Source organism: Oncorhynchus mykiss, chromosome 16 (genome assembly GCF_013265735.2).
Source record: "Oncorhynchus mykiss isolate Arlee chromosome 16, USDA_OmykA_1.1, whole genome shotgun sequence".
Lineage (NCBI taxonomy): Eukaryota > Metazoa > Chordata > Actinopteri > Salmoniformes > Salmonidae > Oncorhynchus > Oncorhynchus mykiss.
The window spans coordinates 37,582,804-37,605,845 of NC_048580.1; the positions used below are offsets into that span (position 1 = coordinate 37,582,804).

The 23,042-nt window shown below is 41.2% G+C and overlaps 1 long non-coding RNA gene across 1 annotated transcript; it reads right to left on the reverse strand.

Moving 5' to 3' along the window:
• Positions 1-14,882: 14,882 nt before the first annotated feature.
• Positions 14,883-21,473, reverse strand: LOC118939528. Its single transcript, XR_005036515.1, has 2 exons — positions 15,660-21,473; positions 14,883-15,575 (listed from the first exon to the last, which is right to left on the reverse strand). It is a non-coding gene; the product is annotated as an uncharacterized LOC118939528 (long non-coding RNA).
• Between the last annotated feature and the right edge of the window lie 1,569 nt (positions 21,474-23,042).

Genomic DNA, 23,042 nt, shown 5'->3' on the forward strand with positions numbered 1-23,042 from the left:
AGTCCCATAGATAACTATTAGACATGACCAGCTCTTCCACACTGGTATCAGTCCACATAGATAACTATTAGACATGACCAGCTCTTCCACACTGGTATCAGTCCCACATAGATAACTATTAGACATGACCAGCTCTTCCACACTGGTATCAGTCCACATAGATAACTATTAGACATGACCAGCTCTTCCACACTGGTATCAGTCCCACATAGATAACTATTAGACATGACCAGCTCTTCCACACTGGTATCAGTCCACATAGATAACTATTAGACATGACCAGCTCTTCCACACTGGTATCAGTCCACATAGATAACTATTAGACATGACCAGCTCTTCCACACTGGTATCAGTCCCATAGATAACTATTAGACATGACCAGCTCTTCCACACTGGTATCAGTCCCACATAGATAACTATTAGACATGACCAGCTCTTCCACACTGGTATCAGTCCCACATAGATAACTATTAGACATGACCAGCTCTTCCACACTGGTATCAGTCCACATAGATAACTATTAGACATGACCAGCTCTTCCACACTGGTATCAGTCCACATAGATAACTATTAGACATGACCAGCTCTTCCACACTGGTATCAGTCCCACATAGATAACTATTAGACATGACCAGCTCTTCCACACTGGTATCAGTCCACATAGATAACTATTAGACATGACCAGCTCTTCCACACTGGTATCAGTCCACATAGATAACTATTAGACATGACCAGCTCTTCCACACTGGTATCAGTCCCCATAGATAACTATTAGACATGACCAGCTCTTCCACACTGGTATCAGTCCCACATAGATAACTATTAGACATGACCAGCTCTTCCACACTGGTATCAGTCCCACATAGATAACTATTAGACATGACCAGCTCTTCCACACTGGTATCAGTCCCACATAGATAACTATTAGACATGACCAGCTCTTCCACACTGGTATCAGTCCACATAGATAACTATTAGACATGACCAGCTCTTCCACACTGGTATCAGTCCCATAGATAACTATTAGACATGACCAGCTCTTCCACACTGGTATCAGTCCCACATAGATAACTATTAGACATGACCAGCTCTTCCACACTGGTATCAGTCCACATAGATAACTATTAGACATGACCAGCTCTTCCACACTGGTATCAGTCCCACATAGATAACTATTAGACATGACCAGCTCTTCCACACTGGTATCAGTCCCATAGATAACTATTAGACATGACCAGCTCTTCCACACTGGTATCAGTCCCACATAGATAACTATTAGACATTACCAGCTCTTCCACACTGGTATCAGTCCCACATAGATAACTATTAGACATGACCAGCTACTTCCACACTGGTATCAGTCCCATAGATAACTATTAGACATGACCAACTATTCCACACTGGTATCAGTCCACATAGATAACTATTAGACATGACCAGCTCTTCCACACTGGTATCAGTCCCATAGATAACTATTAGACATGACCAGCTCTTCCACACTGGTATCAGTCCCACATAGACAACTATTAGACATGACCAGCTCTTCCACACTAATACCAGTCCCACATAGATAACTATTAGACATGACCAGCTCTCCCACACTGGTATCAGTCCCATAGATAACTATTAGACATGACCATCTCCTCCACACTGGTACCAGTCCCATAGATAACTATTAGACATGACCAGCTCTTCCACACTGGTATCAGTCCCACATAGATAACTATTAGACATGACCAGCTCTTCCACACTGGTATCAGTCACATAGATAACTATTAGACATGACCAGCTCTTCCACACTGGTATCAGTCCCACATAGATAACAATTAGACATGACCAGCTCTTCCACACTGGTATCAGTCCCATAGATAACTATTAGACATGACCAGCTCTTCCACACTGGTATCAGTCCCTCATAGATAACTATTAGACATGACCAGCTCTTCCACACTGGTATCAGTCACATAGATAACTATTAGACATGACCAGCTCTTCCACACTGGTATCAGTCCCATAGATAACTATTAGACATGACCAGCTCTTCCACACTGGTATCAGTCACACATAGATAACTATTACACATGACCAGCTCTGCCACACTGGTATCAGTCCCATAGATAACTAGTAGACATGACCAACTCCTCCACACTGATATCAGTCTCATAGATAACTATTAGACATGACCAGCTCTTCACACTGGTATCAGTTCCATAGATAACTATTAGACATGACCAGCTCTTCCACACTGGTATCAGTCCCACATAGATAACTATTAGACATGACCAGCTCTCCCACACTGGTATCAGTCCCACATAGATAACTATTAGACATGACCAGCTCTCCCACACTGGTATCAGTCCCATAGATAACTATTAGACATGACCAACTCCTCCACACTGGTACCAGTCCCATAGATAACTATTAGACATGACCAGCTCTTCCACACTGGTATCAGTCCCACATAGATAACTAGTAGACATGACCAGCTCTTCCACACTGGTATCAGTCACATAGATAACTATTAGACATGACCAGCTCTTCCACACTAATACCAGTCCCACATAGATAACAATTAGACATGACCAGCTCTTCCACACTGGTATCAGTCCCATAGATAACTATTAGACATGACCAGCTCTTCCACACTGGTATCAGTCCCATAGATAACTATTAGACATGACCAACTCCTCCACACTGGTACCAGTCCCATAGATAACTATTAGACATGACCAGCTCTTCCACACTGGTATCAGTCCCACATAGATAACTATTAGACATGACCAGCTCTTCCACACTGGTATCAGTCCCATAGATAACTATTAAACATGACCAGCTCTTCCACACTGGTATCAGTCCCACATAGATAAATATTAGACATTACCAGCTCTTCCACACTGGTATCAGTCCCACATAGATAACTATTAGACATGACCAGCACTTCCACACTGGTATCAGTCACACATAGATAACTATTACACATGACCAGCTCTGCCACACTGGTATCAGTCCCATAGATAACTATTAGACATGACCAACTCCTCCACACTGATATCAGTCTCATAGATAACTATTAGACATGACCAGCTCTTCCACACTGGTATCAGTCCCACATAGATAACTATTAGACATGACCAGCTCTTCCACACTGGTATCAGTCCCACATAGATAACTATTAGACATGACCAGCTCTTCACACTGGTATCAGTCCCATAGATAACTATTAGACATGACCAGCTCTTCCACACTGGTATCAGTCCCACATAGATAACTATTAGACATGACCAGCTCTCCCACACTGGTATCAGTCCCACATAGATAACTATTAGACATGACCAGCTCTTCACACTGGTATCAGTCCCACATAGATAACTATTATACATGACCAGCTCTCCCACACTGGTATCAGTCCCATAGATAACTATTAGACATGACCAGCTCTTCCACACTGGTATCAGTCCCATAGATAGCTATTAGACATGACCAGCTCTTCCACACTGGTATCAGTCCCACATAGATAACTATTAGACATGACCAGCTCTTCCACACTGGTATCAGTCCCACATAGATAACTATTAGACATTACCAGCTCTTCCACACTGGTATCAGTCCCACATAGATAACTATTAGACATGACCAGCTCTCCCACACTGGTATCAGTCCCATAGATAACTATTAGACATGACCAACTCCTCCACACTGGTATCAGTCCCATAGATAACTATTAGACATGACCAGCTCTTCCACACTGGTATCAGTCCCACATAGATAACTATTAGACATGACCAGCTCTTCCACACTGGTATCAGTCCCACATAGATAACTATTAGACATGACCAGCTCTTCACACTGGTATCAGTCCCACATAGATAACTATTAGACATGACCAGCTCTCCCACACTGGTATCAGTCCCATAGATAACTATTAGACATGACCAGCTCTTCCACACTGGTATCAGTCCCATAGATAGCTATTAGACATGACCAGCTCTTCCACACTGGTATCAGTCCCACATAGATAACTATTAGACATGACCAGCTCTTCCACACTGGTATCAGTCCCACATAGATAACTATTAGACATTACCAGCTCTTCCACACTGGTATCAGTCAAACATAGATAACTATTAGACATGACCAGCTCTTCCACACTGGTATCAGTCCCATAGATAACTATTAGACATGAACAACACTTCCACACTGGTATCAGTCCCATAGATAACTATTAGACATGACCAGCTCTTCCACACTGGTATCAGTCCCACATAGACAACTATTAGACATGACCAGCTCTTCCACACTAATACCAGTCCCACATAGATAACTATTAGACATGACCAGCTCTCCCACACTGGTATCAGTCCCATAGATAACTATTAGACATGACCAACTCCTCCACACTGGTACCAGTCCCATAGATAACTATTAGACATGACCAGCTCTTCCACACTGGTATCAGTCCCACATAGATAACTATTAGACATGACCAGCTCTTCCACACTGGTATCAGTCACATAGATAACTATTAGACATGACCAGCTCTTCCACACTGGTATCAGTCCCACATAGATATCAATTAGACATGACCAGCTCTTCCACACTGGTATCAGTCCCATAGATAACTATTAGACATGACCAGCTCTTCCACACTGGTATCAGTCCCACATAGATAACTATTAGACATGACCAGCTCTTCCACACTGGTATCAGTCCCATAGATAACTATTAGACATGACCAGCTCTTCCACACTGGTATCAGTCCCACATAGATAAATATTAGACATTACCAGCTGTTCCACACTGGTATCAGTCCCACATAGATAACTATTAGACATGACCAGCACTTCCACACTGGTATCAGTCCCATAGATAACTAATAGACATGACCAGCTCTTCACACTGGTATCAGTCCCATAGATAACTATTAGACATGACCAGCTCTTCCACACTGGTATCAGTCCGACATAGATAACTATTAGACATGACCAGCTCTTCCACACTGGTATCAGTCCCATAGATAACTATTAAACATGACCAGCTCTTCCACACTGGTATCAGTCCCACATAGATAAATATTAGACATTACCAGCTCTTCCACACTGGTATCAGTCCCACATAGATAACTAATAGACATGACCAGCTCTTCACACTGGTATCAGTCCGATAGATAACTAATAGACATGACCAGCTCTTCACACTGGTATCAGTCCGATAGATAACTATTACACATGACCAGCTCTGCCACACTGGTATCAGTCCCATAGATAACTATTAGACATGACCAACTCCTCCACACTGATATCAGTCTCATAGATAACTATTAGACATGACCAGCTCTTCCACACTGGTATCAGTCCCACATAGATAACTATTAGACATGACCAGCTCTTCCACACTGGTATCAGTCCCACATAGATAACTATTAGACATGACCAGCTCTTCACACTGGTATCAGTCCCATAGATAACTATTAGACATGACCAGCTCTTCCACACTGGTATCAGTCCCACATAGATAACTATTAGACATGACCAGCTCTCCCACACTGGTATCAGTCCCACATAGATAACTATTAGACATGACCAGCTCTCCCACACTGGTATCAGTCCCATAGATAACTATTAGACATGACCAACTCCTCCACACTGGTACCAGTCCCATAGATAACTATTAGACATGACCAGCTCTTCCACACTGGTATCAGTCCCACATAGATAACTATTAGACATGACCAGCTCTTCCACACTGGTATCAGTCCCATAGATAACTATTAGACATGAACAACTATTCCACACTGGTATCAGTCCCACATAGATAACTATTAGAAATAACCAGCTCTTCCACACTGGTATCAGTCCCACATAGATAACTATTAGACATGACCAGCTCTTCCACACTGGTATCAGTCCCATAGATAACTATTAGACATGACCAGCTCTTCCACACTGGTATCAGTCCCACATAGACAACTATTAGACATGACCAGCTCTTCCACACTAATACCAGTCCCACATAGATAACTATTAGACATGACCAGCTCTCCCACACTGGTATCAGTCCCATAGATAACTATTAGACATGACCATCTCCTCCACACTGGTACCAGTCCCATAGATAACTATTAGACATGACCAGCTCTTCCACACTGGTATCAGTCCCACATAGATAACTATTAGACATGACCAGCTCTTCCACACTGGTATCAGTCACATAGATAACTATTAGACATGACCAGCTCTTCCACACTGGTATCAGTCCCACATAGATAACAATTAGACATGACCAGCTCTTCCACACTGGTATCAGTCCCATAGATAACTATTAGACATGACCAGCTCTTCCACACTGGTATCAGTCCCTCATAGATAACTATTAGACATGACCAGCTCTTCCACACTGGTATCATTCACATAGATAACTATTAGACATGACCAGCTCTTCCACACTGGTATCAGTCCCATAGATAACTATTAGACATGACCAGCTCTTCCACACTGGTATCAGTCACACATAGATAACTATTACAAATGACCAGCTCTGCCACACTGGTATCAGTCCCATAGATAACTAGTAGACATGACCAACTCCTCCACACTGATATCAGTCTCATAGATAACTATTAGACATGACCAGCTCTTCACACTGGTATCAGTTCCATAGATAACTATTAGACATTACCAGCTCTTCCACACTGGTATCAGTCCCACATAGATAACTATTAGACATGACCAGCTCTCCCACACTGGTATCAGTCCCACATAGATAACTATTAGACATGACCAGCTCTCCCACACTGGTATCAGTCCCATAGATAACTATTAGACATGACCAACTCCTCCAAACTGGTACCAGTCCCATAGATAACTATTAGACATGACCAGCTCTTCCACACTGGTATCAGTCCCACATAGATAACTAGTAGACATGACCAGCTCTTCCACACTGGTATCAGTCACATAGATAACTATTAGACATGACCAGCTCTTCCACACTGGTATCAGTCCCACATAGATAACTATTAGACATGACCAGCTCTCCCACACTGGTATCAGTCCCACATAGATAACTATTAGACATGACCAGCTCTCCCACACTGGTATCAGTCCCATAGATAACTATTAGACATGACCAACTCCTCCACACTGGTACCAGTCCCATAGATAACTATTAGACATGACCAGCTCTTCCACACTGGTATCAGTCCCACATAGATAACTAGTAGACATGACCAGCTCTTCCACACTGGTATCAGTCACATAGATAACTATTAGACATGACCAGCTCTTCCACACTAATACCAGTCCCACATAGATAACAATTAGACATGACCAGCTCTTCCACACTGGTATCAGTCCCATAGATAACTATTAGACATGACCAGCTCTTCCACACTGGTATCAGTCCCATAGATAACTATTAGACATGACCAACTCCTCCACACTGGTACCAGTCCCATAGATAACTATTAGACATGACCAGCTCTTCCACACTGGTATCAGTCCCACATAGATAACTATTAGACATGACCAGCTCTTCCACACTGGTATCAGTCCCATAGATAACTATTAAACATGACCAGCTCTTCCACACTGGTATCAGTCCCACATAGATAACTATTAGACATGACCAGCATTTCCACACTGGTATCAGTCCCATAGATAACTAATAGACATGACCAGCTCTTCACACTGGTATCAGTCCCATAGATAACTATTAGACATGTCCAGCTCTTCCACACTGGTATCAATTCCATAGATAACTATTAGACATGACCAGCTTTTCCAAACTGGTATCAGTCACACATAGATAACTATTACACATGACCAGCTCTGCCACACTGGTATCAGTCCCATAGATAACTATTAGACATGACCAACTCCTCCACACTGGTACCAGTCCCATAGATAACTATTAGACATTACCAGCTCTTCCACACTGGTATCAGTCCCACATAGATAACTATTAGACATGACCAGCATTTCCACACTGGTATCAGTCCCATAGATAACTAATAGACATGACCAGCTCTTCACACTGGTATCAGTCCCATAGATAACTATTAGACATGTCCAGCTCTTCCACACTGGTATCAGTTCCATAGATAACTATTAGACATGACCAGCTTTTCCAAACTGGTATCAGTCACACATAGATAACTATTACACATGACCAGCTCTGCCACACTGGTATCAGTCCCATAGATAACTATTAGACATGACCAACTCCTCCACACTGGTATCAGTCCCATAGATAACTATTAAACATGACCAGCTCTTCCACACTGGTATCAGTCCCACATAGATAACTATTAGACATGACCAGCATTTCCACACTGGTATCAGTCCCATAGATAACTAATAGACATGACCAGCTCTTCACACTGGTATCAGTCCCATAGATAACTATTAGACATGTCCAGCTCTTCCACACTGGTATCAATTCCATAGATAACTATTAGACATGACCAGCTTTTCCAAACTGGTATCAGTCACACATAGATAACTATTACACATGACCAGCTCTGCCACACTGGTATCAGTCCCATAGATAACTATTAGACATGACCAACTCCTCCACACTGGTACCAGTCCCATAGATAACTATTAGACATTACCAGCTCTTCCACACTGGTATCAGTCCCACATAGATAACTATTAGACATGACCAGCATTTCCACACTGGTATCAGTCCCATAGATAACTAATAGACATGACCAGCTCTTCACACTGGTATCAGTCCCATAGATAACTATTAGACATGTCCAGCTCTTCCACACTGGTATCAGTTCCATAGATAACTATTAGACATGACCAGCTTTTCCAAACTGGTATCAGTCACACATAGATAACTATTACACATGACCAGCTCTGCCACACTGGTATCAGTCCCATAGATAACTATTAGACATGACCAACTCCTCCACACTGATATCAGTCTCATAGATAACTATTAGACATGACCAGCTCTTCCACACTGGTATCAGTCCCACATAGATAACTATTAGACATGACCAGCTCTTCCACACTGGTATCAGTCCCACATAGATAACTATTAGACATGACCAGCTCTTCACACTGGTATCAGTCCCATAGATAACTATTAGACATGACCAGCTCTTCCACACTGGTATCAGTCCCACATAGATAACTATTAGACATGACCAGCTCTCCCACACTGGTATCAGTCCCACATAGATAACTATTAGACATGACCAGCTCTCCCACACTGGTATCAGTCCCATAGATAACTATTAGACATGACCAACTCCTCCACACTGGTACCAGTCCCATAGATAACTATTAGACATGACCAGCTCTTCCACACTGGTATCAGTCCCACATAGATAACTATTAGACATGACCAGCTCTTCCACACTGGTATCAGTCCCATAGATAACTATTAGACATGAACAACTCTTCCACACTGGTATCAGTCCCACATAGATAACTATTAGAAATGACCAGCTCTTCCACACTGGTATCAGTCCCACATAGATAACTATTTGACATGACCAGCTCTTCCACACTGGTATCAGTCCCATAGATAACTATTAGACATGACCAGCTCTTCCACACTGGTATCAGTCCCACATAGACAACTATTAGACATGACCAGCTCTTCCACACTGGTACCAGTCCCATAGATAACTATTAGACATGACCAGCTCTTCCACACTGGTATCAGTCCCACATAGATAACTATTAGACATGACCAGCTCTTCACACTGGTATCAGTTCCATAGATAACTATTAGACATGACCAGCTCTTCCACACTGGTATCAGTCCCTCATAGATAACTATTAGACATGACCAGCTCTTCCACACTGGTATCAGTCACATAGATAACTATTAGACATGACCAGCTCTTCCACACTGGTATCAGTCCCATAGATAACTATTAGACATGACCAGCTCTTCCACACTGGTATCAGTCACACATAGATAACTATTACACATGACCAGCTCTGCCACACTGGTATCAGTCCCATAGATAACTAGTAGACATGACCAACTCCTCCACACTGATATCAGTCTCATAGATAACTATTAGACATGACCAGCTCTTCACACTGGTATCAGTTCCATAGATAACTATTAGACATGACCAGCTCTTCCACACTGGTATCAGTCCCACATAGATAACTATTAGACATGACCAGCTCTCCCACACTGGTATCAGTCCCACATAGATAACTATTAGACATGACCAGCTCTCCCACACTGGTATCAGTCCCATAGATAACTATTAGACATGACCAACTCCTCCACACTGGTACCAGTCCCATAGATAACTATTAGACATGACCAGCTCTTCCACACTGGTATCAGTCCCACATAGATAACTAGTAGACATGACCAGCTCTTCCACACTGGTATCAGTCAAATAGATAACTATTAGACATGACCAGCTCTTCCACACTAATACCAGTCCCACATAGATAACAATTAGACATGACCAGCTCTTCCACACTGGTATCAGTCCCATAGATAACTATTAGACATGACCAGCTCTTCCACACTGGTATCAGTCCCATAGATAACTATTAGACATGACCAGCTCTTCCACACTGGTATCAGTCCCACATAGATAACTATTAGACATGATCAGCTCTTCCACACTGGTATCAGTCCCATAGATAACTATTAAACATGACCAGCTCTTCCACACTGGTATCAGTCCCACATAGATAAATATTAGACATTACCAGCTCTTCCACACTGGTATCAGTCCCACATAGATAACTATTAGACATGACCAGCATTTCCACACTGGTATCAGTCCCATAGATAACTAATAGACATGACCAGCTCTTCACACTGGTATCAGTCCCATAGATAACTATTAGACATGTCCAGCTCTTCCACACTGGTATCAGTTCCATAGATAACTATTAGACATGACCAGCTTTTCCAAACTGGTATCAGTCACACATAGATAACTATTACACATGACCAGCTCTGCCACACTGGTATCAGTCCCATAGATAACTATTAGACATGACCAACTCCTCCACACTGATATCAGTCTCATAGATAACTATTAGACATGACCAGCTCTTCCACACTGGTATCAGTCCCACATAGATAACTATTAGACATGACCAGCTCTTCCACACTGGTATCAGTCCCACATAGATAACTATTAGACATGACCAGCTCTTCACACTGGTATCAGTCCCATAGATAACTATTAGACATGACCAGCTCTTCCACACTGGTATCAGTCCCACATAGATAACTATTAGACATGACCAGCTCTCCCACACTGGTATCAGTCCCACATAGATAACTATTAGACATGACCAGCTCTCCCACACTGGTATCAGTCCCATAGATAACTATTAGACATGACCAACTCCTCCACACTGGTACCAGTCCCATAGATAACTATTAGACATGACCAGCTCTTCCACACTGGTATCAGTCCCACATAGATAACTATTAGACATGACCAGCTCTTCCACACTGGTATCAGTCCCATAGATAACTATTAGACATGAACAACTCTTCCACACTGGTATCAGTCCCACATAGATAACTATTAGAAATGACCAGCTCTTCCACACTGGTATCAGTCCCACATAGATAACTATTTGACATGACCAGCTCTTCCACACTGGTATCAGTCCCATAGATAACTATTAGACATGACCAGCTCTTCCACACTGGTATCAGTCCCACATAGACAACTATTAGACATGACCAGCTCTTCCACACTGGTACCAGTCCCATAGATAACTATTAGACATGACCAGCTCTTCCACACTGGTATCAGTCCCACATAGATAACTATTAGACATGACCAGCTCTTCACACTGGTATCAGTTCCATAGATAACTATTAGACATGACCAGCTCTTCCACACTGGTATCAGTCCCACATAGATAACTATTAGACATGACCAGCTCTCCCACACTGGTATCAGTCCCACATAGATAACTATTAGACATGACCAGCTCTCCCACACTGGTATCAGTCCCATAGATAACTATTAGACATGACCAACTCCTCCACACTGGTACCAGTCCCATAGATAACTATTAGACATGACCAGCTCTTCCACACTGGTATCAGTCCCACATAGATAACTAGTAGACATGACCAGCTCTTCCACACTGGTATCAGTCACATAGATAACTATTAGACATGACCAGCTCTTCCACACTAATACCAGTCCCACATAGATAACAATTAGACATGACCAGCTCTTCCACACTGGTATCAGTTCCATAGATAACTATTAGACATGACCAGCTCTTCCAAACTGGTATCCGTCCCACATAGATAACTATTAGACATGACCAGCTCTCCCACACTGGTATCATTCCCATAGATAACTATTAGACATGACCAACTCCTCCACACTGGTACCAGTCCCATAGATAACTATTAGACATGACCAGCTCTTCCACACTGGTATCAGTCCCACATAGATAACTATTAGACATGACTAGCTCTTCCACACTGGTATCAGTCACATAGATAACTATTAGACATGACCAGCTCTTCCACACTGGTACCAGTCCCATAGATAACTATTAGACATGACCAGCTCTTCCACACTGGTATCAGTCCCACATAGATAACTATTAGACATGACCAGCTCTCCCACACTGGTATCAGTCCCATAGATAACTATTAGACATGACCAACTCCTCCACACTGGTACCAGTCCCATAGATAACTATTAGACATGACCAGCTCTTCCACACTGGTATCAGTCCCACATAGATAACTATTAGACATGACCAGCTCTTCCACACTGGTATCAGTCCCACATAGATAACTATTAAACATGACCAGCTATTCCACACTGGTATCAGTCCCAAAGATATAGCATAGGAGGTTAGCTAGCGCCGTTAGCATTAGCTAGCTAGCAGAGCTAGAGATCAGACTATCTAGCAAGAATGTCGAGGTCAAAAACAAAATAAACTATGTTAAGCCATGCTGATTTAGTCAAATAAGTTCAATAGGACTGAAATAATTAACAGGCTAAACACAAATGTATAAACAGTTTGGGTTTTTGACGGATATTCGCGATTTCACAGACTCCAAATATCTGTCATGATGTTGGAAAAATTGCACACAACATTGCACAGGACATTAATTCCCTTTCCAATTGTACAGACCAAGGTGATGTACGAATTTACGTGAGTTTACGTTAGTCCGTGGACATCCTTAACCTTGTTTGAGTCAAGTAGGTCACATGACCAAGGAGCTATTGAAATTCGAATGTAAAAAAAGTTTGTACTAACTAATTAAACTAGGAACACAAAATGCTGCTCCATTTCAACAATGTTGTATTCCTAGTTGAATTAGTTAGGGATCGTAAACAAAGTACAGTTTTTTATATTCGAATGTCTTTCCAACAGAATCAATAACATGAGCTCCACGCTGCACGTTTCTGCATAATTCAAGCAGGCAATGAGCCCTTTTTGAAAAATGGTGGATGGGGAAGCGAAACTAATGCGTGATAGTGAGAAGGAGAGATGTCATGTGGTAAAATTGCTTTTTTTCACTCGATCTGTCCAACTTATCACCTTATCGCCTCTAAAATGTAAATAAAACACTATAAAGAGTTTATATAATGTGTAATTACATACCTATTTGAAGGTTTGTGTCGAATTTGAATCGGGTTTTTAGGGCGGTGCTAAAGTGATCTTAGAAGTAAACAGCGGCTTTGAGAATGATGATAGCATGCAATGATGACGCAAAAAATGACTAGGTATCCCCCCCTTACCCCCGTCACTGTCCATTTCTTGTTTTTTAAGGATGAGAGAAGTGCTACACCTGGTGGAGAGAGATTGTAAGACAGAAATAGTTTCTTTATGCGTGCTGTACGTTACGACATGACACGCCACGATGCAACGGAGGGTCCGTTTTTTCACACCCCTGATTTTGAAGTCAACACAGTCGTTACAGTCCCATTAGTTTTCTTTGTAGCCTCGTTTGAGTGTTGCGGTTGCGCATATTTGTACGAAATGGGGTGAGTTTACGTTACCCTTCCATATTGCACACTCTTGTTTGTGTACTGTAAAATCACGCAGTGTAAGATACATTTTTCATAGTTTTAAATTTCAACAGCTCCTTGGTCATGTCAATTACACACATAAGAAGCATACAGTGGATATTCACCCATATGGCATAACCTCTAGTCATGTATCTTCTATATTGTTGTACATTATTATTAGTTTGACAATTAGGGGGTTCAGTTCAGTGTTGTGTTAACCCTTTTCTTTGATATTTATCTATAATAATTGGTAGTTCTAAGTACTTGTTTTCCCTGTTTTTTATTTTGCCACTGTATTTGACAGCGGTACACAATAGTAGAGAGACAGATAATATCTCCTTTCATTGTTAATATCAACCATAAAGGAAAAGGGCACGAGAGTCATGTTATTAATTGTCCAAATCAGGGATGGAGAGTGAGGTAGGCTGCAGTGAGTTTGCTGGACAATACATATACTGAACATGGATGGAGAGTGAGCTGGTGAGGTAGGCTGCAGTGAGTTTGCTGGACAATACATATACTGAACATGGATGGAGAGTGAGCTAGTGAGGTAGGCTGCAGTGAGTTTGCTGGACAATACATATTCTGAACATGGATGGAGAGTGAGCTAGTGAGGTAGGCTGCAGTGGGTTTGATGGACAATACATATACTGAACATGGATGGAGAGTGAGCTGGTGAGGTAGGCTGCAGTGGGTTTGATGGACAATACATATACTGAACATGGATGGAGAGTGAGCTAATGAGGTAGGCTGCAGTGGGTTTGATGGACAATACATATACTGAATATGTAACCACAGTAATGGTGGCCAGTAAATCAATGAATAAAAATGGAATATTGACAAATTAAACAAATTGTAGACCTTTAATCTTTTCCAACATGTCAACAGACACTTCAAATAAGTACAAAACATTTCACAGTGTTAACTTTCTCTTTATCCCTGGTTGATGTACATTACACAGTGTTAACTTTCTCTTTATCCCTGGTTGATGTACATTTCAGAGCTTCTTCAGTGTGGATGGGGAATAGCATACATTTTCAACAACAAAGACAGCACTTCCAGTTTGTGTTCTTTACTCTGTTGAACTCTTTTGTTTTCATTCCTAGACACAGCACATGGAACCACCGTTGGCATGCAAAACATTCAATCAAAACAAAGCCTAACATGTTATATATAATAGCAAATATCAATGCAGTATTACAAATTAGCCATCCATTGTGTTATATCATAAATTGTCTGACATGCCGTCTCTGTTGTCAAAAGATTATAAACAGGTTAAATAAAGTTACTAACCCATTCAGTCTTTGGGCTGCATTCAGGTTCTTTATCAGTGGCACACATGAAGCAGTTGTTGGCTTTGTTGAACTCATAGGCATGAACTGAACATATGGCTGTCCCACACAACTGCATAAAAATAAAGAATTGACATTTACTTTGAATTAAATGTCATTACATACCAGACATTTTTAGTAAATCCTCAGCCATTTCTTTTTGCAGTTGCTGCATGTGTTTTAGTGAAGGTTCTATATCCATTTGGGAGGGGACGTTGGGCAACTTCCTTGGCCATCTACACCAAAAAATAAAATAGAGTTTTTGACCTAATTGTCACATAACAGTTAACCATTCATTATTGAAAATATAACTATCAAACCTGCATTACAAAGACCCCACAGCTGAAGGTGTCCTGCTGCATGGTGGGAGTTATTTCCCCTCCTTTACACTTTATGTCCAACCAGTCGTCTTTTCCATGGCAGGATCTTCTCATTTTGAAGTATTCTCTTTTATGTAAACATAATGGAATTCTGATTATTTATAGGCAAATGAATACACAAGCCAAAACTGTGTGCTGTTTTCCTTATCACTATAATCTGGTAGTAGAGGTAATTTCCTTTATGCCCCATTCTACACACAGCCTAAATGATTGGCACTGAACCATTTACAGGAGAATAATAAAAGTAGCATATAGTATCCAACCCTATCACAGAGTGAATAAATGTTGAGCGTTTGTAGACTTTAAGAAAAAAATATTAAGTGACAGTTTCATCTGTACGTGCTTAAAGAAAGTCATATCACAGATGACAGTGCCCACCAAATCTATGACGATAGAGAATGAATTGTAAGAACCAAAGTGTGTTAAAGTGTGTTTGTCAAAATGATAACTGAAAATGTCAGTTGTTGAACTTAATACTTCTATTTGCAATAGCAATTTATGATATATGCAGTTGATGAATATTCCATGTTAGGACGTAAATAAAACACATACAGTACACACATACAGTAAACACATACAGTATACACATACAGTATACTCCTACAGTATACACATACAGTATACACATACAGTATACTCATACATAAAACACATACAGTATACACATACAGTATACACATACATAAAACACATACAGTATACACATACAGTATACACATACAGTATACACATACAGTAAACACATACAGTAAACACATACAAAGGCATTTTTCAGCTATGATTTTACCAGTCAGAATCCAGAATGGATATGACAATGGGACCAGCACAGGACGTACTACACCCTTACAACAATCTACTTTTTGATCTTCTTGACTTCTTATCTGGTAAACTGCTACTGTGTGTCAATAAAAAAGCCCCAATTAGGGGTTAGTGTACTCCAGTAAAGAAGGGCTGGTTTAGATTAAAAACTATTGCCCTGTGTCCCCGTTCATAGGGGAATGAGAGACTAGTCAGTGGTAGAATTGAGTTGGCACTTTATTGGCCCAAACACCCACAGACACACAAGGTTGAGGTTACTCGTGGACAGTAATTAGTAATACATTTTTTTTGTTGCATTGATGCATTGTGTCTAACTGTCCAAGAATAGGATCCAAAGTGTTAGGAAATATTTGTTCCCATAAATACAAAGGAGGATGTCTCTCCTCATACCTCTGGCAATTTAGTCAGACTGACAGACTGTGCACCACAGAGCCAATCAGGAGAGAATACGTACAGGTCAACAGTGCCAATTGAAAGTCAAGGGTTTTGTCTGTGCCTTTTGGATTACTCTCTCTTTACAGAGAACCCCTGTGGTTCAAGTCAAGAGCTACCCTTCCCCTTTCAGTCTGCTCTGCGCATGTCTGAAAGTGATAGAGCCAGCAGCCAAGAGTTTTTCACAGTATGTCCTAAAAAATTATTACACTTATGAATGTATGTAAAATGCTAATATGTATTAGATCCAGTACAATGGTCAACTGACTATAAGGGTAGTCAGTGGACATTCTGAACCTTGCTTGAAGTCAGTAGGTCATATGACTAAAGAGCTATTGAAATTCAAACATTTTTAACAGTTTTCCATGAACATAGTCAAAAATCATGTTTGACGCAATTTGAAAGCAAAATCTTGTACATTACTGGTAGGAGAGATGATAAGGACACCATGAGCCAATTTATAGCATGCTGCAACTGTGAAATATAGTTTTAAACAGTTTTCCATGAACACAATAATTTAAAATAGTGCGAGATGTAAATCGACAAAAAAAAGTATGTGCAATGTGTGTCGATGCCATTGGGTTAGCTGCAACCAGTTTCAAACGTTTTAGGGGTAATGGTTAAAGAGCTATTGACATTTGAAAAAATGGATTTGTCACTATGTTGACGGTCCCTAACTGCTGTTGGTGGACATAAGGAAAACTACAGGCGAATATCCGTTGAATATCCAACCTGAAACTGTCTTTACCTCGGTAGGCTGAAAGTACATTTCTGTGACACACTATCTAGCTTGCTAACTCAGTGGCTGCGTTTCAAAGTCATAAAAGACACACCCTGGTCCTCGCCTTATGTCCTTTTGGGAATCACCGCGGCCATATTTGTTGTCAGTCCAATTGATGAGCCAAGCAAGGGAAGTTTGCAACGTAAGCCCCTCAGCCCTTGTTTTAAATGTGGAGTTTGCGAGTGTACAATTATGTTCACTTCGGAGCCTGAAATGCCCCAACTTTTCAATTAGCGATGATTGTATATCCGCTAATAAAAGTCCACTAAAACTTAAAACCTAAACATGGAGTCAACATAAAAGTGTAAGTAAAAACGAATGTAAATAAGTTAGGAAGTGTGCTACTACTACACAAACACATCTTGTAAAAATAATTATATTTTTGTTTGATCAGCTTTTGGAAATTGTAGAAATGTTCCTTCTTCAGAAGTAGCTAGGCAGACTAACGATAGTTAGCTAATTAATTTGCTAGCTGTCATACACTAGTAGGCTGGACACATTACATTTTTAACAACGCCACGGCATCCGCCGTGAAGCCCAGTTTCATAATATGACCATATTTCCCAACTGCTTGCCGTCGTTTTGAAGTAATCACGAAAAAACAGGCCTTCTTTTAGTGCATTTTTCACCTTGCCAGCTCCTATTAGTTCTATTGAGTACCGTGGCACCAACTCGCCTTCCGATCGTTCCATTCCCAGCCCATTGTTCTAGTTCCCAATACCTGCTTCGCTATTGCTGGCAATGAGACCTGCTCACATTGTTTATAGTTCAAATGTAAATAACGACAAAAATCTACTGATGGAACTCTGAGGTCGGCCTATTGTTTCCTATTGGGCAAATATTGGCATGTCTGTCTATTTCGCCAAATATCTCGCAATGTGTATATTTGGATTTTTCAGATGCCATTTTAATCATGATAATCCTATCTTTCTAATTATGTAAGTCTGGTGAGTGAGCTTAGATGTCATCAAATGTTAGCCCCAAAATACCTTTTGCCCTTGGAACGCTGAGCTCCCCCCCATTGTTTTCCTATTGAGAGGCATGCCGGTCTATTTCGCCAAGTATCTCACAATGTGTATATTTAGATTTTTTCAAGTCAGACACTATTTTAATCAGGAGAATCTCCTCTTTGTAATTATGTAAGTCTGGGAAGCGAGCTCGTTTTCTATCGATCACTAGACCAGAAATAGTTTTCATTTTTCCCTACTGTCTCATTATGCAGACATAACCCCTGTTGACAATATTGAGGTGCGGATGTTACTTTGATACAAGCATCACGATGTTGTATCGAATCAGTAGTGCTTTGAAAACTGTGTCGGAGCTCTGATATCAGTCGTCCCATCACTAGTAATGGCTTTCCTTATATTTATCATGCAACAAATACGTACCATATGAGGATGATCCATGAGAACAGAAAAACAACTATGTGCTTGTAATATACCCATCCTCTGGCTGTGGTTCAATGTGGAGTAATACTCTTGAAGCAGGACTTTCATACCATAATAGCAGCTTGACATGTAACAGTCGCGTTTCCTTCACTTTTTCTTCAATTTCTTGAGGATTAATGATTAACCAGTGGAAGCATTGTAGAACAATTAAAACCACTGTTCTGAACTATATAAATACCAAACGTTTTAGGGTCCATACACAGATTGGCTATACACATCCATACAGGTCTTTTTATCCTCCACCACTACACAATAAGCAATAAAAGCGTTTGCTACGTTACTTCAGCTGAATTGCATGGCAAATATCTTCAATCTCTAACATTAGCGTTACTACAATAAAGAACAATGACAAGTGGAAATATTTTTGGACTATTGCAGCAGACAACCACTCCCATCAGCTAACAACAAGAAGAAGGGGCACCAGTGGGCATGCCATCACCAAGACTGGACCAAGACTGGAAAAACATCGCCTGGTCTGACAAATCCCGGTTCCTGTTGTGTCAGGACTTGGCGTATGCAGTCCATTTTTCTGTTTTCTTTAACCTTTATTTTGACAGGGAAATATTACTGACACTAGGGTCTCTTTTACAAACACAATTACAAAACATATTCAGAAAACCAGACACATTTACCAACAGAGGTCTCTGATCATTACTCTGAACTGATCAAGGGGGACCAGAACACCTCATCAGAGTTGTTCCACATAAAGGGTGCAAAAAAACTAAAAGCAGCTTTACCCAACTCTGGAGACCAAAGGGGCCTCCAGTGTTATCCAAGCCTGAGACCGGGTTGGATCATTTCTTATGTCTAAATTTAATTAATGATGATAGATGCAAAGGAAGTTTCTGCATGAGTGCTTTGTAGATAAACACAAGAAAATGCTGCTCTCTCCTTATATACAAAGAGGCCCAACCCACCTGGCCACGTCATGCCTGGTGTCAACGTTACAGGCTGGTGGCGGTGGTGTAATGGATGTAAAAAATGTTCTGTGTTTATGAAAAGAAAATGTTTCTCCTTGCCAATGTGAACAAACTGAATGTAAGCATGCAGGGGAAATACAAAACAATTCTACAGATGACTGACTGAATCGGCAAAATACTTTTGACTGTGATCCTGGCTAAGTTGACATGCTGGAAAGTGAAATTGAACAGCTGATTGAGCTGTTCGAATGCTGCAGACAACCAGTGGTGACCCGTCGTTCAGGGCAGGTGGGGCTTTTGTTTCGCATGTTATTTGCATGTTATTTTGGCATTAATACATGTCACATATCAGTTTGAATTTTTACAAATATATATAATTTGAGGTAATAAAGCCGCATAAAAACATGGTCTCTTTTTTTCTATTCTTGAGTAAGGCAGCTCCAAAATGCAGCTGTTTCAGCCTAGCTCAGTGCTTTCTGTGGTGGTGGGGCAAGCCAGCGGAAAATACAGAGCATTGCGCCGTGATTGGCTCAGTGTTCTGTCACTCATGGGGACACTACGTCACATCCAAGTCTAAGGGTAGAGCTAGAAAATGCCATAGACTTACATTAGAAGTGCCCATCCAAGAAGGCTCAAGGTCATTGGCAACAGATAAAATTACATCCAATCACACATCTACATTGTTGCTAACTGCAAGCATTGCAAAGCAATCATTAGCCTGCTATTCAGTGGAGTGGCTGTGTGGTCCCAAGTCTAAGATTAAGGGTCTCTTTTCATTGTTAAAAATTATAACATTCAACATTGGCCATGCTGTTAATGAAGCATGATTTGTGCCGTGCTCAAAACAATCGTTAACTCGGAACTGCAAAATCTGACTTTAGTGAGTTCAAGACAACTGGGAACTCGGGAAAAACGAGCTGCGACTAGGAAGAAATGTTTTGAACTTTCATCCAACTCGGAATTGTAAATTCGGAACTTGGGCCTCTTTCTAGAGCTACTACCTGAAGATCACTGACGTCATCACGAGTCAATCTTTTTTTCAGTTTCCAGTTGTCTTGAAAGCACCATCAATCCAGACAATGCCAGTCTTTGATGACAAAGTTTGCCCACAAAAATGTACTATATGCTGCTGCATAAATGATGTAATATGCCAGGGAGATATGTATACTGTAGCTAAGAAAGTAATACTAAGTGTATGTTGAGTTGTACGCTGTTAGTATCCCATGTGACTCGCCATAATAATTTGGTCTATTTTCACCTATTAATTTCGACTACTGTTCTGACTTGGTAGTGCACATGTAGCCTATAACCTGTTTTTGAGAAATGTAATCATCAAATATTTTAAGAGCTTTCATTGTCTGCTTATATGCCCCCTTTATTTATCCTACGGTTCTGACTTGTTGTACAGGGAGAACACTGTAAGAACTGCCCATGTTCTGAATTCTGTTGCTGTACATTTCAAAAGTGCTGAACAAATAGTTATATTGACTACGTCTGTCCTAACTCTCTCATTAATGTCTTAATCGAAATTACAGAATGCCTCTTATCCGGTTGTCGTCCCCTTATGCCATAGTTTGTACATCTCAATTGTGAGTACAAACCACATTTGTTTAAGCAAGTCAGCTATATCAGCTATGTTTTTTTAAAGGCATTCTAAAATGTATTAAATAGTTCCCCCCCTCATCAATCTACACAAAATACCCCATAATGACAAAGCAAAAAAAGGTTTTTAGAAATGTTTGCAAATGAATAAAAAAACAAACGGGAATACCTTATTTACATAAGTATTTAGACCATTTGCTATGAGACTTGAAATTGAGCTCAGGTGCATCCTGTTTCCATTGATCATCCTTGAGATGTTTCTTCAACTTGGAGTCCACCTTTGGTAAATTCAATTGATTGGACATGATTTGTAAAGGCACACACCTGTCTATATAAGTTCCCACAGTTGACAGTGCATGTCACAGCAAAAACCAAGCCATGAGGTCGAAGGAATTGTCCGTCGAGCGCCGAGACAAGATTGTGTCGAGGCACAGATTTGGGGACGGGTACCAAAAAATGTCGGCAGCATTGAAAGTCCCCAAGAACACAGTGGCCTCCCTCATTCTTAAATGGAAGAGGTTTGGAACCATCAAGACTCTTCCTAGAACTGGCCACCCAGACAAACTGAGTAATCGGGACAGAAGGGCCTTGGTCAGGGAGGCTACCAAGAACCCGATGGTCACTCTGGCAGAGCTCTGGAGTTCCTCTGTGGAGATGGTTGTCCTTCTGGAAGGTTCTCCCATCTCTGCAGCATTCCACCAATCAGGCCTTTATGGTAGAGGGGCCTGACGTAAGCCACTCCTCAGCACTCTAAGGCACATGACAGCCCACTTGGAGTTTGCCAAAAGGATGTTTTTTTAGTGTCAGGGACTGGGAGACTAGTTAGGATCGAGGGAAAGATGAACGGAGAGATCCTTGATGAAAACCTGCTCCAGAGCGCTCAGGACCTCCGATTGGGGCAAAGGTTCACCTTCCAACAGGACGACCCTAAGCACACAGCCAAGACAACGCAGGAGTGGCTTTGGGACAAGTCAAATCAAATGTATTTATATAGCCCTTCGTACATCAGCTGATATGTCAAAGTGCTGTACAGAAACCCAGCCTAAAACCCCAAACAGCAAGCAATGCAGGTGTAGAAGCACGATGGCTAGGAAAAACAACCTAGAAAGGCCAAAACCTAGGATGAAACCTAGAGAGGAACCAGGCTATGAGGGGTGGCCAGTCCTCTTCTGGCTGTGCCGGTTGGAGATTATAACAGAACATGGCCAAGATGTTCAAATGTTCATAAATGACCAGAATGGTCAAATAATAATAATCACAGTAGTTGTCGAGGGTGCAGCAAGTCAGCACCTCAGGAGTAAATGTCAGTTGGCTTTTCATA